Here is a 21,276-nt window from a genome sequence, read left to right as displayed (position 1 = left end):
AAATGTCTCTATCAGCGTGGTCTTGATAGACCCAAACATCTCTGGTATCTCTGCCCTGATGGCCGTAGCCACTTCCTCCTGGATGATTCTACGGATCTCCTCATCACTCGTACCGCTGCCCCCTGGTGTGTGGCGTGTCCCAACCATGATCTCCCTCTCTCTAAAATATAACACAAGAATAAATATTAGGGACTCGCTCGAGTATGCTCACACTCGAATACTCCACCCTACTTGTCCCTTGGTATTCCAAGGATTCTTACTTGAGCTATGCACTGACCCGATTTCTTCAGTAGTACGAGCCCAATACTACCGTTCACACCGCATCAGCATTCACCCCAAGTCCTCCTCCCAGGGTCCCAAATCCCAAGTACTCTACTTACTCTAATCATATGATACTCGCCAGCAAATCTCTCATAATCTCCTCGCTGCTACCTAAACACTCTGAAGTATCCCTAGCAGCGAGACTCCTAGACCCAGGCATCACATATCAAGCCACCCTAGTCCTAATAAGAATACCTAGTCTACTCTAGCATGCATAGCATAGCTCATCATATAACATATCATATCATATCTCATAACACTTATTGTAATGGTATTTTGGGAAATCACCGTTCGGGCGCTGGCTGTTCGTACACACGACTCTGTTATGTTTGTCTCCAAAGTTCTTCTTTTGAAAACTTATTTTATTATCGAAATTTCCTCAAATCCTCAGTTTGAGTTCAGATACGCCCGAAGGTGCACCCGAATCCCTCAAACCAAGGCTCTGATACCAACTTGTAACACCGTAAAAATTTAAAACAATTTTTCGCATTTTAAAACACATTTTTACAAACTCATTCATTCATAAATGTCATAGTATCATGTCTTTGTTTCACAAAACATCTCCTAAGATCGAAATACATAAAATCTCATGTGTGTATACGAATCAAGCCGGCGCCTTCCCGCGGTCATCACTGGTACCTGAAACACATAACACGTAACACTGTAAGCATAAGCTTAGTAAGTTTCCCAAAATACCACATAAACACATATCAGCCACTCAAGGCTGTAACTCTGTTGACCCTCTGGTCAAGTATCTCTGTGGGACCCTCTTGGTCACATAACTCTGTGGACCCACTGGTCCTAACTCTGTAAACTCTGAATCATGCAATCACATATCGCAATAAATCACAACACGTAGTATCATACAAACACACTGGCATATAGCTCTAGAATACTCTGTCACACAACTCTGTTACCACACTAGGTAAAGTATAGTGAGAAGACTCACCTCAGGCGTCTCGGTAAATCTCTGACTCAGTAGAAATATTGCCTAGCCTCCGCCTATTCACATAAAGTAAATACTCTTATAAATATAACTCTCGAGACTAGACTCAACCTGCCATTGGCACTCTGGTGACTCGGCGAGTTCACACATGTTCTCTATAACTTTGCCCTGCTTGGCATGCCGAGTCCCTCCCTATGCAACACGAGTCATACCAGGCATGAATCGCGGGGCCACCCTGACTCAACTCGCCGAGTCTCAAGAACAACTCGGTGAGTACCGCTTTGAACTCCAGTCCTCTAACCCCCTTCTGACTCACTGAGTCATCCCCCAACTCGGTAAGTCTACTTACTGAGCAATTTACGTGAAACCCTAACCCTACTCGCCGAGTCTCAAGAACAAATCGGTGAGTTCATGCCATGCACAAACTCTACTGACCTCCTGAGGTCAGATCTGTTTCCCTAAACCATAGATCTGGCCTCCCCAAGCATGAATGTCACGTAAAGTCCGAAACTTGATGCTTGTATAACATCAACAAGGCATCAAAAGGAGATTTAGTCCCAAAAATGGAAACCTAAGTCAAATAATCCCAAACTGATCCATAAAGCTCCAAGGGTTAAGGTCTCTGGACCTCTTTGAGTCCATATCCAAGGCAAAAACTCGAAGAGGGACCATTTTCTCCACATAATCACTCTCCAAAAGGGTTTAGAAAACCCTAACTCTAATGATCAACACCAAAAGTGAAGGAGGTTCGAACTATTACCTCAAAATGAAGTCTCTAAACTCTGGAACTGCTATAATCGCACCTCCTCTTTGCTCTTGGTCACCTCCTTCTTGCTAAACCAAAGGTACAAGGATTACAAGTGACTTCTTCTTCCTCATAATGATTTAGCTCACTTAGGGTTCTCTCAAGGGACCGGTAGCCGCAATGGGAGGCTATAAGTGCCGTTAAATAGGCTCCAAACCTGTGGGATTAGGGTTTCATTAAACAGCATGGACTCGCCGAGTCCACGAATGGACTCGCCGAGTCCGGACGTGAACCCGGATGAACATCCGTGACCCTACTCGGCGAGTCTTGGCTCCAACTCGCCGAGTTCCTCCACAAACTCCAAAATAATTAAATAAAATAATATACCTGGGAATCCGGATGTTACATTCACCAGCTTAATTGCAGGTAAACTCTTTCAAATAACTTGTATTCTCAAGAAAGTAGTAGACAGGTACTCGCTCTGGGAATTGAGAAAATGGAGTTGTATAGCTTCAAGTCTTGTTTTGTTATTTGCTTATGTACTCTATGTTTTGTGAACACATACTTTGTAAACACTTTCTTTCTAATGAAATGGTTGTTCATTACTTGCTTACTATGATACATGTCTTGTGATACTAAACATCATGTCCTCCACCCCCGAACATTTCTGCCGTTTCGGTTTTGGGGTGTGACATTAACAAGTACAAGTACAGAAACTATTTATAGGTGAATTATATTCTATTAAAATTTGATACAATTTAGAATACATTTTGGTATATTTTGTTCTTTCGAAAAAAAAATATGACCTAAAATCTTTTTAAAAAAATAAAAAGAAAAAGAAAATTAGTTTTTTTGGTATAATCATGTGTATACATATCCAACATACAAATATATACTCTATCTTTTGACCATCGATCGCTATACATTATGACATTCAGGAGTGGTTCCTTGATTAATTATGGTTGTCTATTAAATATTTCACTAATTCACACACACACACACACACTATCTCTCTCTCTCTCTCTCTCTCTCTTTCTCTCTCTATTTATATATATATATATATATATATATATATAAGTGAATATACATAAGCTTATAGAAGCTTAGGTATTAAATCTCAATTCTCTATTGTTTTACCCTAATCCACATAAAATTGCTTTCATTTTGCACTTAAAATGGGCTCTGTTAGTAATCAATTTGGGTTAGATTGACCTTCAAATCCCTCAAGAGTGAATTGAACAAAGCGGAAGATCTCTAATCACAACCCGACACCAATAATGCAGTCTAATATATTTTTCTCAAATGGTGTGATGTGGTTTTTTTTATAGTCATTTAAGTTGGTTTATTAACTTGTTGCTTTTTTTAATGGAGTGACCAGTATTGAGGTTTAATACCTAAGCTTATATATGGCGGTTATGTATGTTCACTTTCCTCACACACATACATACACACACACACACACACACACATATATATATATATATATATATATATATATATATATATATATATATATATATATATATATATATATATATATATATATATTACTTATATACATAATTTTAATATGTTCTTGGAAGCGCAAAGTGAACACTAAGGTAAGTTAATGTGAACTTGGGAACATGAGGCTCTGAGGTATGTGGCCCTGGTGTGGTTTTAAAGGGTGTTGTCCCCAACGAGTTCCAAGAGTCTCGCTAACATCCTAACTTTCGTGATGGTTCTAACACACATAAATCTCCCCCTTAAATAACCAAGAATAACTACTGTTCTTTGTATATGTTCGTAATTTTTGGTTCTTACATATACACTTCCTTTTCACTTAACGTCACTCTTTAAAAATCTTGTCTCAAAGAACATCAAACAAATCAATGTATTGGGGTTTCTGAATTTTAGATTTCATACGATATCCGAATAAATTTTTCTAGGATATCCCAAATATGGTTTTGTGTTACTCTGTAACGTAACAAAATTACAATAAATCCAAACTTTTTAAACAACTTTTATTAATTTAAAACATCATTTATTTCAAAATCATTTTTTAATAAAACAATTCCACAATTTAAAAGCACATTCAGGCCCAACATAATTTAATTCAAAAATTCATCAGAAACATGGCAATCAATAATGTCAAATGAAAGTCTCCATTTCAATCCAACAACGCCAGTGTGTACTATCAAGCCTTGATAACCTTCGTACATATAACAACGATTTTAAGGAAAATGTATGCACAAAGCTTAGTGAATTCTAAAACACACACACACACACACACAATATGCCCATCATACATGCCTTTACCCCTACAGAAAAGATACAACAATTGTAGGGTCAATTAACGACTCCAATGCCTAAGAAATTGTGACACCCGTCAATTTTGGTCAACAATAGTCCGTTGAAGCATAACTTAGGTTAAAATAGGGAAACGTAATTTTTCACAATCTTCCTAATGTATTATTGGATATTATAATACTACATATGCTATTTTCAATCAATTATCGAGTAAACACTTTGATTACGAATAATAGACTATAGTAGTGTAGAAATTCGATAAGTAACACAAATATTATTTTAATGTAAGTAATATTCATACCACGAGGTATATGTGTTTACGAACCCATCGACATATAGAGCGTCTAAAATGGAGCTCGCATTTAAAAGTTACGACGATTCAGTCACAGAAAACGAAAAATGTACACAGGGTATCAGCACTAAATGCACTACAACATGCCATAAATGATAATTATAAAGTATCGAGAAACACTTTTTAAAACGTAATATGACCTAGTATTTAATTTTAAACTCCGTTTATTTTTTCGATAAAATATCAAATACCGCAAATCCGTAAATCTACCGCGTTTAGATGCTCATATTTCAACAAAACGGATTGGGAAATGATTTAAGTATGTTTTTATTAATATTATTTTCAACAATATTGATTTACATGATACTTAGTTATTATAACTTATAAATTACACAATTACATAACATTTTTTCCACACTTTTATAAAATGCCAAGGTTTATATAAGAAACTAGATACATTTTATATACAAAAAATGTTAGGAACTCTCTCTTGTCTCCCCTCTCCCAACCGTCCCCTCCTTCCCCAACATCATCATTATCACTTTAACATATTATAATCCAAGAGTCGTACCTAGGATTGTTTTAATCAAAATTCCATACACTTATCTCATCACACTTTCTAAGCGTGCTCCTTTACGCAAGTCAACACACAATCTGTCCCTCCCACTCCCTTTTTATTTCTCTGCCCAACCTCCCCTCTCCACCCTCTCACGTTTCCAAGTCTTTACTTCCATTCTCACATTCTCTCAAAATCCTCTCAAGTTAGTTCAAGTTTCCTCCAAGTGTTTACCATGAGTTTCGATAAGTTCTCCATTCATATTTCGAGTTCTAATACCATTTACCATCATCTTTTTGTTACATTATTCATATTTTTGAACCAAAACCTTAGGCAAAATATTGAAGTTTCAAGAAGGTGTTAACTCCAAGACTTTATTCTTACCCCCCGTCTTCTTATCATCTTCTAGGGAAAGCATAAAAAGTGAGTTCATACCCCTCATTTTTCTACTTTTAAAGTGTTTTAGGAGAGGGGGGGGGGGATACAAGTCTTTAAACCATTTATTTTGGTCTCAAAATATAGTATGTTGAATATGTTTGATTATTTTGCTATAAAAGTGTTTTAAATAAATAAATGTGTTATGATAAGCTAAGATTCATGTTTACTTTGAGAAAATAACATATAAAACTACTCTTATGCTTCAAAATCACCAAAAAAAAGGTACATAATATTACTTTGTTGGTAAAATTAGTTATAAAAAGTGCACCATATGATTTTTGTTAAAAGACAAGATTTTAAATGTTGCTATCACTTTCATAAAATGACCAAAACTAGTAAGTTGTCATCACTTATTACAAAAATTGTTTTGTTAGCTTTATTGGTTATCTTTAGTGCCTTAGATGTAAGAAAACTACTTGTTTCAAATATATATGACATCTTTTAGGCATAAATACGATAACACGACGAATACACTTATATAAATTATAATTAGTATATTTTATGAAACGAATGAAAACGATACGAAAAATATGTATATAAAATATAATTATTACATACTATAATTATCATGGATATTTTGATAATTACAAATGCTAAGGAGATTTCATATTAATTAGAAAAAATGAAAAAAATCACATTGAATGGTTATGTGAGACTTTTTCTTCATTGTACTAAACAAGAACTGGGGTAAATCATGGATTGTAACTTAAATCTTAAAGGAGTCGGATAGTTGTGTATAGATCTATATGAGATTTACAATCCCTACCTATAGCTATTCGTTACAGCTACGACCGACGGGTCTGGGGTGACAAACGTACTAACATATCACGACGCTTGAAGAATGTCGGGCAGGCACACGACATGGTTGATAGCAGGGTTATAATAACTCACAAATAGCTACAAGTAACATCTATTGTTTTAACAATATCCTCTTTAGTCTTACAAAAATATGAAACTATATTTTCATACTCGATATAAGTAAAGATTTACTATTATATTCTGGTTTTACGGTTTTAAAACTACATCTATATTTAGAAAAATATTATTTTTCCTGTTACGAACACTACTAGTTTTACAAAGAAAATACTCAGTTTTCTCACTAAAAAATCTTATGAACTCACCAACGTAATGTTGACACTTCAAAACCACTTGTATTATCAAGTAATCATTAGTCGGAAGGGACTAGACTTTTAGGAAGCAACGCGAAGACGTATATTTATTTTGTTTTCATACATTAATTAGATTCGACACAATTAACATTTGGAACATGTAACTTATCTAATTATATTGTATGATGGTTGTTTATGTACTTGTGTATCGACATATTCAATTATTATGATACTACGTTTCGTTCCACCCTCAAATAATTCCGCCATCCGGTTTGGGATGTGACAGATTGGTATTAGAGCAATTGTCTATAACGAACTAAGTATATTATTCCATGTAAGAAATACAACTATAGGTACGGGGACTAATACCTCATGCTAAAAATTGTATCTTACAAACTATGGAATATAACAAACCATGGCAGTGTCGCAATAAAACAAACCAAGAACATTAAAATATAGTTGGAATACTATTAACAGACCTATTATAACACAAGTAATCTACATAACAATTCTTAATAACTCCGTCAAGGATTTACATTAATAACTTAGTAGTACTAATTACTATATTAAGAGTCTGTACGGGTCCAAAACCAACACCAACCCTAATACCGACATATGGGGCCTGGCCCCACAGATTCAAGGGATGTTTATTTCCTCCCGACTAACCAACTTCAATAGCGCAAAGTGCATTTCTTATCAGCTGACTGACTAGGGCATCCATCAGGGGACCATGGTTCAGAAAGCCGACCCTCCTAAGAAGAAGGACAACAAGAGAAAATTCTAGAATAAGAAGAAAGAAAGAACCCAACAAGGCCCCCAGAAGAAACATGGAACGGTGGCAGTACTCGCCACCACCACCACTGCAGCCACCAACTAACCAAAGCAATATATCGGAAATCTTCTGAGGTCTGACAAATGCACTTATCATCACGTTGGCGCCTGTATGGAGATGTATTGATTCAACTGCAAACAAAGGGGCACACTATCAAAGTTTGTAAGACCCCGACATAAGGGAGCAATCAAGTATCCAACTTAAGGGTGACTCGTTCTTGTTATGAATGTAGGGAAACTAGACACTATGAGAGGGATTGTCCAAAGGCTAAGATTTCAAGTGAAGTTGGTCAAAGCAAAGTCTTGGCCATGGGAGTGATAAAATCAATGCAGGAGCCTATCGTTGTGACTGGTCCGTTCCTTGTCAATAACTCTTATGCCTGCATACTTCTTGATAGTGGTGCCGAAAGAAGCTTTGTTAGTCATAATTTCAAACAATTACTAAAGCAGAACCCCCCAAACACTTAAAGAAATCTATAAAGTAGAAATGGTTAATGGGAGAACCGAAAACACCACAAAAAATTACCTAAAGTGCACCCTAAAACTAAACGACCACATCTTCCAAGTCAACCTCGTGTCTATGACTATTGAGAGCTCCCATGTAATAGTCGGTATGCTTTGGTTAGACCCTCATCGCGCCGACATCATGTGTCATGAGAAAGCTGCCAGACTCAATCTGCCAAACAACAAAACTCTCATTTTCTACGGTGTCAAACAAGGCAAGGGCTTCCGCATCATCTCGTGTATGAAAGTGTAGAAGAACTTGCATATGAAGTATTATAGCCCACGTGGTAGACATGAAGAAATACGTGAAGGAAATCATGGAAATACTAGAAATCAGTGACTTTCCCGACGTATTTCCAGAAGACCTCCCGGGTTTACCACCTGTTCAACAAGTTGAGTTCAAAATCGATTTAATCCTAGAAGCAGCTCTTGTAGCAAAGTCTCTGTACAAAACAGCCACAACGGAGATGTAAGAGTCATCTCGGAAAATACACTAATTATTAGATATATATGGTTTTATTAGACCGAGCTTCTCACCTTGGGGAGCATCGGTCCTGTTTGTAAAGAAGAACGATGGATCCTTTAGAATGTGTATTGACTAATAGGAACTGAACAAGCAAACCATCAAAAACCAGTACCCACTCCCCATGATTGATGAGCTGACAAGGATCCAGCTACTTCTCAAAGATCGATTTGAGATCAAGATACCTCCAACTTAGAGTTCAGGCAGAAGATATTCCAAAGACGACATTCAGAACTCGATATGGCAACTAAAGTTTGTCGTAATGGCATTCGGAAGAACCAATTCATGGACCTCATGAACTACATATACATACCATATCTAGACACATTTGTGATCCTATTCATCGATGATATATTGATATACTCACAAAGTGAAGATAAGCATAGTCAATACTTACAATCGATACTGGAGTTGTTACGAAAGAGAAATTGTACGGAAAATTTTCTAAGTGTGAGTTCTGGTTACAATCAATACTTCCTGGCGTACGTGGTTAGCAAAGACAGAATATATGTTGACCCATCCCAAATAAAGGCAATAAAGAACTAGGAAACACCAAGGACGCCAACGGATATACACTAACTAGGTCTTGCTGGCTACTATCATAGATTCATCAAGAACTTCACAATATAGCTAAACCCCTCACAAAGTTCACCCAAAAACAGTTGAGTTTTGACTGTGAAGGCAAACAACAGGATGCCTTTCAGACATTAAAGCATGGTGTAGTGTACTAATCCTGACACTTCCGGAAGGAACGAAGGACTTTGTTGTGTATTGCGACGCTTTGAAACAAGGGTTGGGATGTGTGCTCCTGAAAAAAGGAAAGGTCATCACCTATGCTTTTAGGTAACTCAAAACCCATGAGGTCAACTACACCATGCATGATCTTAAGCTTGGAGTCATGTAATTCTCATTGATGATTTGAAGACATTATATGTACGATACCAAGTGTACGGTATTTACTGATCACAAGAGCCTCATATCCTCAACCAGAAAAAGCTTAACATGAGGCAGCGAAGATGGGTTAAGTTGTTAAACGATTACGAAAGTGATATTCGTTACCATCTGGGCAAGGAGAACGTAGTAGCAAATGCTTTGAGCAAGAAGAAACACTCAGGGCGTCGAGTAAAATTGTTAACAGTGACCATACACTCACATCTTTCAGCGCAAATCAAGAATGCTCAACTCGAGGCCTAGAAAACAGAAAACGCCTTGGATGAAGTGCTGCGCGGAATGGATAAGAACATTTAACTCAGAGATGATAGGATTCAATACTTCATGAGTCAAATCCGGACACCAAAGTTTGGTGGCCTTAGAGAATTGATTATGATTGAAGCACACAAGAAAGGATACTTCATTCACCTCAGGTCAGACAAGATGTACCTGGACCTAAAAAAAGCTATATTGGTGGCCAAAAATGAAAGTCGAGATTTCCACTTATGTGGGAAAGTGCTTAACTTGTGCTAAAGTCAAGGTAGAATACCTGAACCCACGGGTCTATTACGGCAACTAGAAATATCTGAGTGAAAGTGGGAGCAGATTAACATGGATTTCATAATAAAATTACCCAAAAATGTTGGTGGGCTCGACGCTATTTGGGTGATTGTTGACATAATAAAAAAAATCCACACACTTCCTGTAAATCAAAGAGAAAGATAAGATGGAAAAGTTGACAAGGACGTACCTCAAAGAGATCTTAAGGCTGGCAGTGTGCCAATGTCCTTTATCTCGAATAGGGATAGCCAGTTCACTTCACGCTTTTGGCAATCAATGTAGAAATCCTTGGGGACCCGACTTGATATGAGTACAACTTGCCATCCACAAATAGATGATCAGAGTGAGCGAACTATTCAAACACTGGAAGATATGATGTGTGCATGTGATATGGATTTCAGTCAGTCGTGGGACACGCACCAACTATTAGGTGAGCTCTTATATAACAATAGCTACCACGCCAACATCAATCCGCTCTGTTTGAGGCTCTTGAAAGACGCATGTGTAGATCACCATTATCTTGGGCTGAAGTTGGCGATACCCAACTGGCTAGGGGTCAAGTGACGAATAGCACACTCACCGGGCCAAAAGTTATACGGAAAACAACAGATAAGATCATTCAGATACAGGAACGACTGAAAAGCATCTCGAGATTGGCAAAAGGGCTATGCTGATAGGAGACGCAAACCCTTGGAGTTTTAGGTTGGTGACTGGGTACTGTTAAAAGTCTCTCCTTGGAAAGGGATAATACGATTTGGAAAGCGGGGTAAACTTTATCCACGGTATATATGACCTTTTGATATCCTCGCGAGGATAGTTCCTATAGCTTACAAGCTCATGTTGCCCCAAGAACTCAACAATATACAACCCACCTTTCACATATCAAATATGAAGAAAAGCCTATCCCACGAAACTCTTGTCATTCCGTTAGACGACATTGATGTCAACGAAGGTCTGAATTTCATCAAAGAACCTGTCAAAATCATGGATAGGGAAGTTAAGAAAATGAAACAAAGTCGTATTCCGATAGTAAAGGTCCGATTGAACACTAAGCAAGGACCTGAGTTTACTTGGGATCACGAGGATCAAATGAAAAGTGTCCCCAACTATTTCCAAGTCCCTAGGAGCCCAGTACCTAAAACTAATTTCAGGACGAAATTCTTTTCAACAGGGGAATGATGTGGCAACCGTCAATTTTGGTAACCAAAAGTCAACAAAAGTCCATTGAAGCATAACATAGGTTAAAAAGGGGAAACGTAAATTTCATAAACATCCTAATGTATTATATTCTATTATAATACTATATATGCCATTTTAAATCAATTATCGAGTAAACGCTTTAATTACGAATAATAGACTACAGTAGTGTAGAAAGTCAATAAATAACACAAATATTATTTTAACGTAAGTAATATTCATGACACAGGGTATTTATGTTTACGAATTTGTAGACATATAGAACGTCAAAAACGGAGCTCGCATTCAAAAGTTACGATGATTCGGTCACAAAAAAACGATAAATGTATACCGGGTTTCGGCACTAAACGCACTACAACATGCCATAAAAGATAATTTTAAAGTATCAGGACACACTATATAAAACGTAATATGACCTAGTATTTAATTTTAAACTCCGTTGATTTTTCCGGTAAAATGTCAAATACTGCAAATCCGAAAATCTACCGCGTTTAGACGCTCATATTTCTACAAAGCGGATAGGGAAATGATTTAATTACATATTTATTAATATTATTTTCAACAATATTGATTAACATAACAGTTGGTTATTATACATTACAAATTACACAATTACACAACATTTTTACCACACTTCTATAAAATGCCATGGTTTATATAAGAAACTAGATAAATTTAAAAAAAAAAACGCTAGGAACTCTCTTTTGTCTCCCCTCTCCCAACCATCTCCTCCCTCCCCAACATCGACATTATCACTTTTACATATTATAATCCAAAATCCATACCAATAATTATTTTAATCAAAATGCCATACATTTATCACATCACACTTTCTAAGCATGTTCCTTTACCTAAGTCAACACACAATCTCTCCCTCCCTCACCCTTCTTAATTCTCGACCCAATCTCCCTACTCCACCCTGTCACTTTTGAAAGCCTTCACTTCCATTCTCACATTCTTTCAAGATCCTCTCAAGTTAGTTCAACTTTCCTCCAAGTGTTTAGCAAGAGTTTTTGAAAGTTCTCCATACACATTTCAAGTTATATTACCATTTATCATCATCTTTTGGTAAACTTATTCATATTTTTGAACCAAAAACCCTAGGCAAGAGCTTCAAGTTTCAAGAAGGTGTTAACTCCAAGACTTGATACAAGTCTTCTAACCTTTTTTTTTTGTTTCAAAATATAGTATGTTGAATATGTTTGGTTATTTTGCTATAAAAGTGTTTTAGATAAATAAATGTGTTATGATAAGCTAAGTTTCATGTTTACTTTGAGAAAATAACATATAAAACTCTTACACTTCAAAATCACCATCAAAAAAAGGTTCATAATATTACTTTGTTGGTAAAAATAGTTATAAAAAGTGCACCATATGATTTCTGGCAAAAAGACAAGATTTTAAATGTTGCTATCACTTTCATAAAATGACAAAAACTAGTAAGTTGTCATCACTTATTAAAAAAATTGTTTTGTTAGATTTATTGGTTATCTTTAGTGCCTTAGATGTAATAAAACTACTTGTTTCAAATATATATATAAAATCTTTTAGGCATAAATACGGTAACACGACGAATACGCTTATATAAATTATAATATGTATAATTTATGCAACGAACGACAACGATACAAAAAATATACAAAAAAATAATTATATAAAAATATAATTATTACATACTAGAATTATCATGGATATTCTTGATAATTACAAATGCTAAGGAGATTTCGTAATAATTACAAACAATGAACAAGATCACGTTGAATGGTTATGTGAGACAATTTATTCATAATACTAAACAAGAACTAGGGTAAGTCCTGGACTGTAACTTAAATATTAAATAAGCAGAATAGTTGTGTATAGATCTATATGAGATTTACAATCCCCAGCTATAGTTGTTCGCTACAGCTACGATCGACGAGTCTGTGGTGACAAATGTCTTAACATATAACGACGCTTGAACAACGTCCGGCAGGCACACGATATGGTTCATAGGAGGGTTATAATCACTCACAAAGAGCTTCAAAAAAAACATCTATCATTTTAATAATATCCTCTTTAGTCTTACAAAAATATGAAACTATATTTTCATACTCGATATAAGTAAAGATTTACTATTATATTCTGGTTTTATGGTTTTAAAACTACATTTATATTTAGAAAAATATTGTTTTCCATGTTACGAACACTACTAGTTTTACAAAGGAAATAATCAGTTTTCTTACTACAAAATCTTATGAACTCACAAACGTAGTGTTGAAAATTTCAAACCCACTTGTATTTTCAGGTAATCATTAGTCGGAAGGGACTAAACTTTTGGGAAGCAACGCGAAGACGTCACACTTATTTTGTGATGCGATCCCTAGTGTGGAGGATCTGGCCCTTGCGTTCCTAGAGGCTCACGATCGTGTGACTAAAGGGGCTTCACGGAAATGGCCATAACTTTGGCTACGAATCTTCGTTTTGGGCCTACGACTAGTCAAATCGAAGCTTGGAGCAAGGAGCACGTCTAGATAAGTTCCCAAAGGGGACTTGCCCATTTTTGAGTCAAGAAATCGCTTTCTAAATGGAGATATGAGCAATTTTGTTATTTTTCCTTAATTTTTGGGTTTGTATTTGGCCCATGGACTTTTAGGGTTTCATTTTAATTTATGCTTCTTATTTAACTGTTTTTGATGTAATTTGGATGGTCGATCATCAATTTTATGAACTTTCGATTTTCTCCCAAATTTTGTGCGTGTTAACCCAAATTTTGAAGCCAATCCCACTGTATTCGTAGAATCAATGTGGTTTTGAAGAGATTGTCCTGGCTATTCTTTTTATAATCAACAGGTTCATTCTTGGTTATCTTTGTGTTGTTTTTGTGCGCTGCATCATTTTGTTTTCATACAGTAATTAGATTCGAAACAATTAAAATTTGGAACATGTAAGTTATCTAATTATAATGTATGATCGTTGTATATGTACTTGTGTATCAACGTATTCAATTATTGTGATACTGTGTTCCGTTCCATCCTCAAACGATTCTGTCATCCGATTTGGGGTGTGACAAAAATCATGATTATAACGTTCAAGTAAATGAAACGAATAATTGAGAAGGTAAGTAGTGTTTCAATCTTTGATTAAGAGTAAGTAGCTCAATTACAAATCGACGTAATAATTTACAAAAGACTTACCCTTGTCACCGACTGACATCCCTATTTATAGTAAACAAAAAAGGGAGTTAGTAAGGAAGATACCTAATAAGGTTATGATCCTTATGCAATAACAAAAAACTAAAGTGTTAAGCTAAGTCATTTTGAAACCTAAGGTGCAAAAAATTACAAAACAGACATATCATACTATTACATTAAAGACAAGATAGAACATTTAAACCTTTCGCAATAGATAAAGACACCATAGAATAAATGATTCTGAGACCAAACAGTTTCCCCCTTTTTGTCGAGTCTGCGATAGAAATATTCAACTACTCTCAACAAAAATTAGAGGAGCATAACCAAGCGATATGTACCAAACTATAATCCACTACTTTAATACGCCGAATATAGTCTTTAATTCATCCTTCAAGTTGTACTTGTATAGCTCAATCTTTGTAATGATTCCATTCAGAGTTTTTGTTTCATAGGAATGATTATCTTATATATAAAACATCTAATTTTTGTTATTCTTGTTCGCCAAGGTTTGATACAAAACTCCCCAAGGCTCACTTTTAATCAACCCATCCTTCATGTTCTGAATATTATCTGGTTGATCATAATGACTAATTGTAGTCTTCTTCTTCAATATTTCTACCAGTTCGATATCCATCTTTCTAATTTCAATAAAATAAAATCTTATCATTTTTTTCAGATGGATAATATGATTCACATACTTGGATTTTTCCCGGGAAAAAATTGATGACAACATGAACAAATCACATGGATTCATGATAGGAAAATCAGTAAAAGAAAATAGAACCTTGTCCCTCAAAGATTTGAATTTGTAATTGATAAACACACATTTAGATAGGATTCAATTTGACAATATAAATCAGCTGATATTTTGTTTAAACTCCAAACATCTTGATGTGGTCTAGATTGTGAAGAATAAAACTCAAAAAGCTTTCTGTTCAAACCACCATTTGACAGTGAAATTCTATAGGTATTGAAATCATCTGCATAAGAGCGATCTTAGAGTCATACAAAAATCTTTCTGAAAATCATCCGTGTTTCTGATAACAAAGGATGCTTTTGGATTTAACAAATATTTCTCAAGAAATGGAGGAAAAAGAGAAGGCCAGAGCTTATGTTGCTCAAGTGAAAAGGGATCATCCAGTGTGGTCATCAGGAGATGAAGATGAAGAGATTGATACCAACAAGAAAAAAAAGGAGGATTTGCATGGTGGCAACCACTGAAGAGGATGAAACGATGAACTTGTAGAAGAAATACTGTTGTATGGCCAAAGATGGCACTCTCAACATCGTCGAGCATGTAAAAATTATGATCCATTCTAATAATTATAACATGCATGATTGTGAACCTTATTTAGAAAGACTTAATGACACTTGTGATGCCGTCCTTTTAGACTAGAACAAAGCCTTAGATGAAAAGAACATAGCTTGCCAATAGATGTACCATGTGAGAGGAAGACTAGAAGACAAAAGACTTAAGGTTGCCATGCTAAAAAAAGACTTATTGTTAGAAAATGATGTTAGGATGTTAAGTGAAACTCAGTTAGATATCGCTTTTAATCAACGGGATTTAGCCAAAAAGAGATTGTACGTTTGAATCTTTTAATTGAAAAACTCTTTAATGAAAGTGAAGCGATTGAGAATCTTGTTAACAATGGAACTGTAGACAATTCGTATAACTGGGGATGGTCTAATGGGTACTCAACCGATGAAACCTCTTCTCCCCGGTTCAATGTTGAACGTCATTATGTCCCACCAGATAGACCTTTTAAATTTCCAGTCAACAACAAAATGTATCTCGAAGACATCCAATATCACTTCGGTAGACTTCGTGAACTTAGTAACAATTGTGTCCTTGAGGAAATCCTTACTTAATCCTCAGGTATTGCAACTAAAACCATACCCATTGTTGGCACAATTTGTTCTGTCTCTCAATCAAGTTCAGATATTGATGAAGAAATTGTCATGGAAGAACCTAAATTCGACACTGGCTGTTCACTATTGTTGTCCAAAACTTGTCTCATTCAAAAGTCATACTTGACTTACTTTGTAGTAGTTCAATCTTCTATACTGCAGACCCCAGTCCACTGCACAACCACTCTTCATCCTATCTTGCATGAATTACCAATCAATAGTTTTGAATTTAGTCAATGTTCTCAAGATCAAGAAATATCTAATTCTGATGAGTCAAGTCCTTGAATTTTACCTCAAAATTCCAAAAAACCTTAGTTGAATAACACTGATGTAGTCTCAACAAAATTCAAGCAATAATGGCTTTATAAAAGGAGATCAGATCCCGACGTGAGAAGCGGGAAGCTAATTACAAGAACAAAATTTTCAGAAATTTAGTTAAATCTCCAAACAAAAATAATTTCAAAACACCCGTCACTACAAAAAAAAAACTTTTCAAAAAACTGCTACAGTTGATGGATCTTTCGAAAAGGATCAATCAGTGACAAAATCTTCTAATTTAATAAAATTTCAAAAGAAAGTCACTTCATTTGAACAATATTCCTTAAATGATCCAAAATGGAAATGTATTTTACCAACACCTTAACCTTCAAAATCATATCAGTCAGTCATCAGGTCAAAATCTAAGACTAGTTCACGTGACAAAACTTTTTCAAGTCCCAAGGGCACCGCAACCCAATATCGCCCAAGGACCGGTCACAAGACTCCAACCACACCTTCCAGACCATTGACAAAATACAGTGTCTGGATAAACGAGAAAAATCTCGCCTTTGGATTTTATCCACTGGAACTGCCACAAATGCTTCTTCCTCGCAATAACTTGAAGTAGAAAGAGCTTATATGTCAACACATCAACACTGTCGGTAAAGAAGAAGAAGACAAGCACAAAGGCATTGGTGAAGCGTCTAATAGGCATTGTGGCTGACTTAAATCCTAAAGTAGAACGTGTATTACAGAAAAAAGATGAACTAAATACAGGGTTTGGAGAGGAGGAGGACATGGTAAATGAAGAGGAGGAAGAAACATATTATTATGGTACACAGTAGGAGTATGATGATACATCTACTCATGGTTTGGAAGGGGAAGTTGGGTGTACACGTACACATGTTGAGCCATCACTAGACGTGGGTGAACATCACAAAAAAACAGTGACTCCTATTGTTAGGCCGCAACGAAAGAGGGGTGTTGCATGGTATCAGCGGGCGCCATTCATAGTGGTACAAAACTCATATTTTAATTTTGGTGTATTTATAAAATATTACGTTATTGATAATTATTTAACATTTTAATTTTTTAGATGCAATCCACACCAAAATTGAAGAAAATCACCAAACCACGGAAAAAAATAGGAGTGGAGAGTCCTGGAAAAGCAAATGAAGACATTGTGAATAAACAGAGTAATGATGTTTCAAATCATCTCCTGTTAGACAATCTTTATGTTGCTTGTATGTTGGTTTTGTGGAAATAATGGAATATGATATCTTCCAAGCTCAACAATACACACAGGCTGCATATACTCCCACTGGATGTGGATTTTTGGTCAAGGTGACTTGCAGTTAATGACTCATGGTGGTTAATTTCTTCGGTAACATTCATTAAATTTTAACTATTTTTTAGAATATAATTTATAAAAATAATTGTAAAATTTTTATCTTAAAATGTACAGCATATTGCGATATGGGGTGACTTGCTCATGGAAAGACGGCGGACGAATGCAAGGTGGATGATACACCCTTAAGAACTCAATTTGCAACCCGAAAAATCATTTCTTTAGGAATGTAGCAAATGGTGTTAGAGGCTATCCTAAATGGAAGGATGTGGATATGGTTACTTACGTTTAATAATATATATATATATATATATATATATATATATATATATATATATATATAGTATTATCGACTTTACGACTATTTAATTTATTTGCAGGTTCTATTCCCCATAAATGTTGTGGTGTTCATTGGTTTTTGGCAGTGCTACATTTAAGTACCTGGAAAGTACACATTTATGATTCAGCACGATCTATGAATTTCAACTAAAAGTACTTGATTGGTGGAGAATTCAAAAGTTTTGGGGATAATATTATCTCAGAGCTAGATGTGATTGTGTACTGGAACGATTTCCTGATGGACACGAAGCCAATGCAACTGTGGAGTTTGTTGATACTGTAGACGAGCCACAACATGAATATATTGAAGATAAAGGGGATTGTGGAGTATTCGAATGCATGTTTATGGAAATGATTGTTTCGGGGGTACCGGTGAAGATTGATAAGCCACGTGAGATGCGGGATTTCCCTACAGAAACAGGATGACAAATATTATTTGGGATACTATATAACTTGATTTTAGGAACTTTGTATATATTATTACGAAATACATGTTTTTAATAATTTTTTTAATACAAATATGTGTTTTATTTATTTTTGTTATTATATTTGTTTCATAGACTGCCAAGTCACTACCGCGGACTGTCATTTAACTATAAAATGACTAAAAAATATGTATCATTTCATCTCATCTATATCATTTCATGTACTTTGTGTCTTTTACAATGGGTTCAAAACCATGGACCGCTGAGGAGTATTTGCTTCTAAATCGTGCATATATTCATGTCTACGAGAACAACAGTTTGATGATACAATGTTTTGGCTCCTTTTAACCAATACCTTCAATACTGATGCTGAAACCACCTTAGAAAACCATCGCACCACGCTTGATATAGCAGCAAAATTATATGAATTGAAAACAAAAGTTGTGTTATTGCACAACCTTTATAAGAAGATTGAATACATATGTGTGAATGATACTGAGGAAGACATCTTGGAGGCGGCTAAAGAAGAATACAAATCCATTAGCAATGGAGAGATTTTCGATTATGAAGCCCCTTGGAATATTTTGAAAAATCTCCTGTATTTTTAACTAGTAACGCGTTTTGTATTGCGCTTGTATTGCTTTATTTATATGTAATATGGTTGATATTTTCGACTATGAAGCCCCTTCGATTATGTTATTTATCGTTTCCAATTTCGTTTTTGGCTTTGGGATGCATGATATGTAATCCTTTATAGTAAATTTTTTGTTATTTGAAGTTGTTATATGGCTAATATTCTTATCTTTACTTGCAGGTTTGTATGTTTCTCATGTCTATGATACCAATCGCATTCGTTGGGCACGTACCTCTAATTGGGACGTACATAACATACATGTACATTGCGATTGCTTTAGATGGAAATCATGAACCCTTTCTCATAGTGTTTGCTTTGGGAACCATAAACTGTGACGAGTCATGGTTATGGTTCATGAGGAGGCTGAAAGAATGTTTAGCTGACAATACGGACATTGGTTTCATAAGCCATATGTCTGATTCCATAGACATTGCAGTTCAGAGAGTCTACCCTAGTTCATATCATGGCTATTGTTGTAAAAATATAGCTGAGAAAATACACGCTTCCACCGGAAGCATTACAGTTGTGGAACAGTTGTTCTAGAAGACATGTAAAGCATATAATATGTCTGATTTGTATGCATGTTTGAACAGCTTACAAAATGAGGTGAATGGGAATGATTTTGACTGGCTTGACAGTATTCGCATTGCAAAATATGTACGGCCTTTTTCCCTAAAGTACGTTTCAATGTTAAATTCATTGACATTCCCGATGTTTTCAATTGGATAAGAACAAACAGGCATGAGTTACCAATAACAACAATCCTTCAAATGGTCCATGACTCGATGGAAGGAGTATATGTTCAACGTGCTGCATTCGGAGGTAATTATACATTATGACATCATTCAAATGGTCAAATTATATGTTATTATACATTATGACATCATAATTTTTATTTGATGATTCAATTCATTTCACAGGGGATTTTCATGGTCTTCTAACCCTTTATGCACTTAAGGTGGTTCATAAAAGATTTATCCTCTCTGGTGGTTGTAGCGATACACATATTGTTGGCGACATATATGAAGTGAGTAATTATTTGACCACCGAATCCGTGAAATTAGATCGTGGTATGTACTTGCGGGAAATGGCAAAAATGTGGTATACCTTGTGATCACGCTATAGCATCACTACAAAGGCTTGAAATTGAAGAAATCCAACAAATGGTAAATTTAAAGTTAACTACCGCGGTGTATCGAAATTGTTTTCAAACTGAGACGGTGAATCCTATTCCAATCCTTATGCATTGGGAAATACCAGTTGAAAGTGTTGTCGTGTTACCTCCACGACACTTTACTTGAATTGTAATATGTGGATCACAACGAGTATTAGTTTGTATCCAGTTCTATGTTAACCTTAGTTTGGTCCATTGACATTGTTTAGTTTTTAATAAATAATGTTTACCTTTTATTAAATGATTGAAGTATGGATAACAACGAATTGAAAAACTGCTCCGCGGACTGGCAAACAGCTCTGCAGATTGACAAACATCTCTGCCGACTGACAAACAGCTCTCTACGGAGTTGAAGGGTCTATATATTGTCATGGATGATCGTTGAGTTTTTAGTAAAGAGTTACAAATTATTTTGAATTTTAATATGAGTTCATCTTCAAATTTTTATATTTGCTTGTGCAACGAACTTGATTGTTACTATTGTGCTCCGATCGACCCTTTTCTTTCCCCATCACCAAACATGAGAGGGGCATATATGTCTGATGATACTTTGCAATAATTGAAATGGGTTGAAGAACAAAAAAAGTTAAAGAGTCATCTCAGGCTCTCACTGAACATCATGACCTCATTGCGGAAGAGTGCAAAGAGGCCGAGGAAAGGATGTAGATTAATAAAAAATCAAAGATCATGAGGAATGGATAAAAAAGACTAAGAAGATTATTAAAATGACTGAAAATGGCTTGCTGAGAAGGATGCATAAATGATAGATCTTGGG

This window comes from Lactuca sativa, chromosome 4 (assembly GCF_002870075.4).
Source record: "Lactuca sativa cultivar Salinas chromosome 4, Lsat_Salinas_v11, whole genome shotgun sequence".
Taxonomy (NCBI): domain Eukaryota; kingdom Viridiplantae; phylum Streptophyta; class Magnoliopsida; order Asterales; family Asteraceae; genus Lactuca; species Lactuca sativa.
Note: the sequence above shows the minus strand (reverse complement) of the source record.